The sequence below is a fragment of the Rutidosis leptorrhynchoides genome, chromosome 9, assembly GCF_046630445.1.
Source record: "Rutidosis leptorrhynchoides isolate AG116_Rl617_1_P2 chromosome 9, CSIRO_AGI_Rlap_v1, whole genome shotgun sequence".
NCBI lineage: Eukaryota > Viridiplantae > Streptophyta > Magnoliopsida > Asterales > Asteraceae > Rutidosis > Rutidosis leptorrhynchoides.
In genome coordinates, this window is record NC_092341.1 from 313,933,059 (window position 1) to 313,941,959 (window position 8,901).

Below are 8,901 nucleotides of genomic sequence, written 5' to 3' on the forward strand. Positions count from 1 at the left end.
TTTTATAAAGCATAAAAGTATTTTTCTTTAGTTTTTTAAAAAAAAATTCTTGTTATAAATATTACTTATATAAATTTAGTAAAGAATATAAAGTAAAAATAAAAAAGTAAAAAAAATAAAAAAAATAATACAAAACTAAACCTGCGATTTTTAGCCTGCATCTTATCTGAATCTGCAAGCCATGCGATCGCATGGCTGCAGTGTAGAAAATCCATGCGACCGCATGGTTATGTCTGACATGCCCAGAACCTAGTACATACGGATTAGGGTTACGTTTAAATATTATTATTATAAATTAATTAGTTAATTAGGGTTAGTTTAAATAATGATTAGTTTTAAGTTTTAATTAATTTTGTATTTTAAGTTTTAATTAGTTTTATTAACTACATAAATTAATACTTTTATAAAATAATAAGATAAAATTAACATTTTTATAAAATTGTATTTTTTTTATCAATTTAAGTTTCTTTTTATATTTATATCTTTTTAATCGTTTATTCGTATATTGTATATTTTTCGTTCGTAATTAGTTTTAAGATTAGTTTTTACCGTAGTATTTTATTTCTAGATTTTTAGGCTTTGATGTAAAATCCCTTAAGTGCATTTTCTTTATACTAAGATTTAGGTGCTTTAGAATTTTGCGACGCCGTTTTAAGATTTTAGTACTTTTTAAGTAATTGTCGTTTTTTCGTTTAGAGTTCCTTTTAAGTTTCGACGCTTATTTTTCGACCTTTTATTTTTTGACGTTTTTCGACGCATTCTTTTTCTTTCTCATTTCTATGCTTTAGTTTTTAGGACATAGATTTTTTTTCTTCAAAATTTCGACGAAAAAATTATTTTAAGCGGTTATATTGATAGACATCCAAAATTTTCTGGTTCGTAGTAATAGTTGGATTTGTTAGTGGCGAGTTGTTGTAACGACCCGGAATTTTTCGATCGTTCTATACTTATGAGATTAATATTTACATAAATTAAACCTTACCAACATGATAAGCAATCCAAACTGTTGAGACTTATATTTTTGAAAAGAGTTTTACACAACGTTTGACCGTCCAATTTGACCGATGATATCACGAACTATATAACACACGATAATTATACGATTATGTATATGTACATATCTATACATATTTAACATGATTTAAGGATGGTTTAACATTTCATTGTGAACTAACAATAATGAGTTATAAGTATACTTTGAGACCACTAACTTAAGTTTTCAAAACGATAACTATATGTAACGTTCTTTGACATATATACTTACAATCTATAATGTGTTGTGATTTATGTCACTAATATGATTTAAGTTTAATAGGATTAATTTGTAACCAAAATAATCTTGATAAATATCGAACAAGTTTGGGGAAGTGTGGAGTGCACACTTGTTTGAACTTATCTTGATTATGACGGGGGTTCGGGGGCAGCGCCCCCGATAAGCGGGGTCCAAGGGGTGGAAACCCCTGGCGGGGTCCAATCAATATCAATATCATACTCATCATCCATACATATTTACTATTGGTAAATACACATCAAATCAATATCCTTATCAGCTTTAGATCTGCCCTAGATAAGAGGGAATCTTATTTGTAAGCTAGCATACATTATTACTCAAAAATTCAACACAATAATTTGTCCTTGTTCCCTCAACAACCAGACTGTCCTATAAGTATCACCATCACCTTGGTTTTTCATTTCATTCTTACAACCATCTTTCTCTAACCAAAAAAAAAACACACTCTTAGGAACTCTAAGTGTTCTTCACAATCTCAGCAAATACTCATGAAGAACTAGCTTCATGAACAACCTATAATCATCATAAGAAAGTTTGATCAAGATTATTTTCTATCTTTTCCAGTAGCTTTATCCAAGTAACTTGAGGTAGTAACCTTATTCATAATCTTATTCGATTCATATATATATAGCTATCTTATTTTGTGTTATAAAATTTTTAACAACAAGAACATAGTTTGAATGATTTCAAACCTGTTCGCAAACTAAATAGATCCTTCCAATTTGATTTTTAAAACACTTCAAAACCTGTAATATATCATATTATGACAAAATTGGATTAATCATATATTGGCTAATTAACATAATATTTAATATATATTTACTTATGATTTGATTTTATATATTCCAGGACCACCCGTAAACAACACGAGAAGATTAATCATAAGACCTCATGATTGTACGCAACACGTCATCTGACAACACGGTACTTTATGTACGCAACACGTCATTTGACAACATGGTACCATGGGTTGAGATTAATTCTGATCAATACGAATACGATGGGGTCTTTATTTATTTTATTGAGCAACTAATTGTGGACCATTAACAACAGACTGCTAACTACGGACTAAGAAAATATTAAAAGTATTATAAGTGTATATATATATATATATATATATATATATATGTAACGATTACTTGAAAAGAAAATATGTTGATATATTATATATATGGTTAGGTTCGTGATATCTATCGGAGACCAAGTCGAGTTAAATACCTTCAAGGAAAAGGTGAGTATATAGTCCCACTTTTAAACTCTAAATATTTCGGGATGAGAATACATGCATTTTATGATTTACGTTATGGACACAAGTGATTAAAAATATATATTCTACGTTGAGTTGTACCACTGGCATACTTCCCTGTAACTTGGTAACTATTATTTACATGAGGTATTGTAAACGCGAATCCTGTTGATAGATCTATCGGGCCTGACAACCCCAACCGGACTGGACGACCAGTATTCAACGGTTGTACAGTACTTCGTTTCGGTAACTACACTTGGTACGGTGTAGTAAGATTTCATAATAAAGGGAATAGGCGACGTTGATTAAATGTTAAGTATGGTTATCAAGTGCTCAACAACTTAGAATATTTTTATTAAAATGTTTATATATGAAATCTTGTGGTCTATATTTATAACGCTGCCAGCATTAAACCTATATCTCACCAACTTTATGTTGACGTTTTAAGCATGTTTATTCTCAGGTGATAACTAAAAGCTTCCGCTGCAACATGTTGAATTTAAGCAAGATCTTGAGTATGCATATTTGTGTCAAAAATAAAACTGCATATCGGAGGATTTGTAATGTAAAATATGTTGGAGTTCGTATTGTTATTATCACATGAAAAGTTTGTAAGTCTAAGATTATCGCTAAACGATAATCATTATTAAGTTGTTTAAACCTTGTATTTGTAATAAAAGCTATGGTTTGTATTGTAAAAACGAATGCAGTTTTTGAAAAATGTCGCATATAGAGTTCAATACCTCGCGATGAAATCATATGTTATTGTATTCGTCCTTATGGTTAAGGTCGGGTTATGACAGTTGTGGACTTCTAATTTAAAGGGTCCTGGCTACCTGCTGCATCTATTGGCTATTCGAAATGTGGGCAAAATCAGAAAAGTCTATTAATTTGATAGCTTATATAATTTTTATCTTTTATAACTAATAGGATATTCAATGAATGCACCGAGCAAAACGTTCACCACCTTTCATATGTTCACCACCTATAACTCGGTCAAGACTTTAGCCAACATTGTCGCCGTTGATTTTTCTTTAGAATCGTCATTTAGTCGACAAATTACTCCAATTCAAATTTCCGATAATCCATTTATTGAACCCAACCTCACAATTGAGAATTCGAAGGATATTCAGGGACAATTCAGAGATCCTGAACCACTAATCATTCCTCCTGAACAACAAATTACTCATCCAGAGATTGTCGAGGAAGAAACCATTAAGTCAGAATCCTCTAGTGATTCAGATTCAACAAATTTAATCATGGAAAATCTGGAACCTCTAAGTATGGAAGACCGAATGAGAGCTAAACGCACTGGCCAAGGTCATGCAATTACTCAACCAGACATTAATGCGCCAGATTATGAAATCAAAGGACAAATCCTACACATGGTAACAAATCAATGCCAATTTAGTGGTGCACCGAAGGAGGATCCAAACGAACATCTTCACACCTTTAATAGGATTTGTACTCTATTTAAGATCTGAGAAGTTGAGGATGAACAAATATATCTCATATTATTTTCCTGGATATTAAAGGGGGAAGCCAAAGATTGGTTAGAATCGTTACCTGAAGGGGCGACTGATACATGGGATGTTTTAGTTGAAAAATTTCTTAAACAATTCTTTCCGGCATCTAAAGCCGTGAGACTTCAAGGAGAAATAGTTACATTCACACAAAAGCCAAATGAAACTCTATATGAGGCGTGGACAAGATTTGAAAAGTTGTTAAGAGGATGTCCTCAACATGGTTTAGACACTTATCAAATAGTACAAATATTCTATCAAGGATGCGACATCACTACAAGAAAAGACATCGATATAGCAGCTGATGGTTCCATTATGAAGAAAACCGTAACTGAAGCTTACAAAATTATTGATAACACTGCTTCCCACTCACATGAGTGGCACCAAGAAAAAGATATGGTTAGATCATCTAAAGCGGCTAGAGCCGATTCTAGCCATGACTTTGATTCCATGTCTGCAAAGATAAACGCTTTCGAGAAACGAATGGAAAAGATGACTAAGGATATACACTCAATATGAATTAGTTGTGAGCAGTGTGGAGGACCACATTTGACAAAAGATTGTCTCAGTATTGAACAAACAATGGAACAAAGAGAGAATGTTTCATACATAAACCAAAGGCCTGGAAATAATTACCAAGGTAATTATCAACCGCTAAGACCAAACTACAATCAAAATCAGAATTATAACCGAAATGTTTCATACAATAACCAACAAGGTCCTAGCAATCAGCAAGTATCCAACAATACTTACAATCAGCAAAGACCTATTTTTCTAATTAAACCATCACAAACCGATGATAAAAAGCCATATTTAGAAGACATGATGTCAAAGCTAGTTGAATCTCAAACGCAGTTTTTCACATCTCAGAAACAAACCAATGAATAAAATGCTCAAGCATTTAGAAATAAACAAGCTTCTATTCAAAATTTGGAACAAGAAGTAAGTAACCTAGCAAGGTTAATAGGTGAAAGAAAACTGGGGAGTCTACCTAGCGATACAAAGCTAACCCCCGGAATGAAACAGCTAAAGCCATTACCAAAAGAAGTGGTATTACACTTAAACCACCTGAAATACCGGTAATTTCTGATGACTCTATTCCTACTCCACAAGAACCACAATCTGAGCAAGATAAGGAAACAGAACCAGTAGTTGAAAAGGTTAATGAAGATAACACAGTTAAGGCTAAATCTTATGTTAAACCATACCAACCACCGCTTCCTTACCCAAGTAAAATGAGAAAAGAAAGACTTGAAGCCGAGCAATCCAAATTCTTGGATATGTTTAAACAAATAAATGTCAATCTTCCTTTCATTGATGTGATATCAGGAATGCCAAGATATGCTAAATTTCTGAAAGATCTAATCACAAATAGAAAGAAAATGGAAGAACTTTCGGTTGTTACTATGAATGGTAATTGTTCTGCAGTGCTGTTGAATAAGATACCAGAAAAACTATCAGATCCAGGAAGTTTCACAATTCCATATTTTCTGGGTAGTCTTAGTTCAATAGAAGCATTGGTAGACTTAGGTGCTAGTATAAATTTAATGCCGTATTCACTATACGCTAAACTAGACCTTGGAGAATTGAAACCAACACGAATAAGTATACAACTAGCCGATCGATCAGTAAAATATCCTAGAGAGATAATAAAAAACATGCTAGTTAAAGTTGGTACTTTAGTATTTCCAGTAGACATTGTTATTCTGGACATGGAAGAAGATTCTCGAGTTCCTCTCATATTAGGAAGACCATTCTTAAACACAGCTAAAGCAATAATAGATGTGTTTGGTAAGAAATTGACCCTAAGTATAGAGGACGAGAGTGTTACCTTTTCTGTTGATAGAGCCATGCAACAACCGCAATCTGCAGATGATACATGTTATTATATTCAAACTATAGAATCACATGCAGAATTGTTAGAAGAATTTCCAGAATTACAAGGAACAGGAGAATGTTCTTTAGGAGAAGGAACTGAACTAATTGATGAAGCTGAAATGTTAGCCGCACTCATAGCTAATGAATATGAACCAACAACAGAAGAACTTCAAATGCTAAAAGAGGAAGACAGATATCGATACAAATCATCGATAGAAGAACCACCAATTTTAGAGTTAAAGCCACTTTCAAACCATTTGGAATACGCTTATTTACATGGTGAATCTGAATTACCTGTAATAATATTGTCTCCTCTTACGGAAAATGAAAAATCTCAACTCATTTCTGTGCTAAAAGCTCATAAACCAGCTATTGCATGGAAGATTCATGACATTAAAGGCATAAGTCCTTCGTATTGCACAAATAAAATCCTTATAGAAGAAGGTCATAAAACGTATGTGCAACGCCAACGAAGACTAAATCCAAATATGCAAGATGTTGTTAAGAAAGAAATTATTAAACAGCTAGATGCGGGTTTAATTTATCCAATCTCTGATACCATGGGTAAGCCCAGTTCAATGCGTACCTAAGAAGGGTGGCATGACTGTCATCACAAATGAAAAAAATGAGCTTATTCCTACTAGGACTGTAACAGGATGGCGTGTTTGTATTGATTATAGAAAATTAAATGACGCCACCAAAAAAGATCACTTTCCCTTACCTTTCATTGATCAAATGTTGGAAAGGTTAGCTGGAAACAGTTACTATTATTTTCTTGACGGTTTCTCAGAATACTTTCAAATTTCAATAGCACCCGAGGACCAAGAGATAACCACGATCACGTGACCTTATGGTACTTTTGCTTATAAACGCATGCCATTTGGACTTTGCAACGCCCCTGCAACCTTTCAAAGGTGTATGATGGCGATTTTTCACGACATGATAGAAGAATGCATGGAAGTTTTCATGGATGACTTTTCAGTCTTCGGTGATACTTTTGAATTATGTCTAGTTAATCTTGAACAAATGCTTATTAGATGCGAACAATCAAATCTAGTACTTAATTGGGAGAAATGCCATTTCATGGTTAAAGAAGGCATCGTTCTTGGTCATAAAATTTCAAAGGAAGGAATTGAAGTGGATAGAGCTAAAGTAGATGTAATTGCTAAACTTCCACATCCCACCAATGTTAGAGGAGTTAGGAGTTTTCTAGGGCATGCCGATTTTTACCGATGTTTCATAAAAGATTTTTCTAAAATTGCTACTCCTATGAATAAACTCCTAGAAAAGGATGCTCCATTTATCTTTTCAGATGAATGCATCAAATCTTTTAATATTCTTAAAGAAAAACTCACTAATGCGCCGATCATGATAACTCCAAATTGGAATCTACCATTTGAACTCATGTGTGATGCAAATAATTTTGCAATGGGAGCCGTTTTAGGACAAAGGATTGAAAAACGATTTCAACATATTTATTACGCTAGTAAGACATTACAAGGAGCACAAATGAGTTACACAACTACTGGAAAAAAAACTCCTTGCTATTGTCTTTGCTTGTGACAAATTTCGTTCACATCTCGTTTTAGCTAAAATGGTGGTCTATACTGACCATTCTGCTCTTAGATACCTATTTTCAAAACAAGATGCTAAACCACGATTAATCCATTGGACCTTACTCTTACAAGAGTTCGATATTGAAATCCGAGACAAAAAGGGAGCAGAAAATCTCGCCGCTGATCATCTTTCTCGTCTTGAAAATCCCGAATTAGAAGTTCTAAATGAATCGGCCATACAAGATAACTTTATTGATGAATATATATTGAAGATCGATTATAATGAAATTCCATGGTTTGCAGACTATGCAAACTATTTAGTATGTGGATTCCTTGAAAAAGGGTTGTCGTACCAAAAATGAAAGAAATTCTTTAGTGATATAAAACACAATTTCTGGAAAGATCCACATTTATTCAAAAGTTGTCCCGATGGAATAATACGCCGATGCGTATTCGGGGATGAAGCTAGTCAAATCTTAAACCATTGTCACACAGGACCAACAGAAGGGCATAATGGGCCTAAACTCACAGCAAGAAAAGTCTACGACGCTGGATTCTATTGGCCTACAATTTTCAAAGATGTACACTGTGACGACTCCGCCAAAACACTTAACGGCTCCGTCACTTGGTCCCACAGCTTGATCGAAACTCTATATGAATTTAATAAAACAACCTTGCATTCTTTATTTAAAAATGATTTCCTATAAAGGAAATCTACTAAAATGTATAAGTTTAGAAAAACTATACAATAATACTTTAACCAAAAGTTGACCCAAATAAAGTCAACAAACAACCACTTTTTAATGTAACAAAATAGAATGCAAGTTAATGTTTAACAAAAGCTGCCATCATAAATATGCAGACTCTCTAAGCACAGCGGAAGCAATCAATCATGAACCTGAGAATAAAACATGCGAGTAACTGTCAACAAAAATGTTGAGTGAATTATAGGTTTAATATTGCAAACAATATTTAATTTAAACAATAAAAATTTAAGTTTGAAAACATAAAAACTCCTTTTTGAACCACCAAATTATATGCTAGAAAACATATAATAAAACATTATTCCATTTTCCGTGAGCCACCTGGTAACCACTTAACCATTTATTTACCCTTGCCAAACACAATAAAAAATATACACCGAACAAGTGTATCTACAACAAAATACGAAGTACTAAACATTCCGATTATAAATTGCTAGCGCGACTAGCTCGAAATGGGGTTGTCAAACCCGATAGATCTATCCGTAGGATTCGCGTTCACTAGTAGAAACCAGTGATTACAGTTACCAGACTAGGGAATATTTTTGTTCAACTCACAATGAATAATTTAAACCAACTTCCACTTGTGTCCAAAATATAAAATAAATTGCATGTATTCTCATCCCAAAAGATTTAAAATAGAAAA

At 33.2% G+C, this 8,901-nt stretch overlaps 1 non-coding gene across 1 annotated transcript; it reads right to left on the bottom strand.

Annotated features, from left to right (window-relative positions):
* Nucleotides 1-4,180: 4,180 nt before the first annotated feature.
* LOC139869484 (small nucleolar RNA R71) lies at nt 4,181-4,287 on the bottom strand. Its single transcript, XR_011766091.1, has one exon. It is a non-coding gene; the product is annotated as a small nucleolar RNA R71 (small nucleolar RNA).
* Between the last annotated feature and the right edge of the window lie 4,614 nt (nt 4,288-8,901).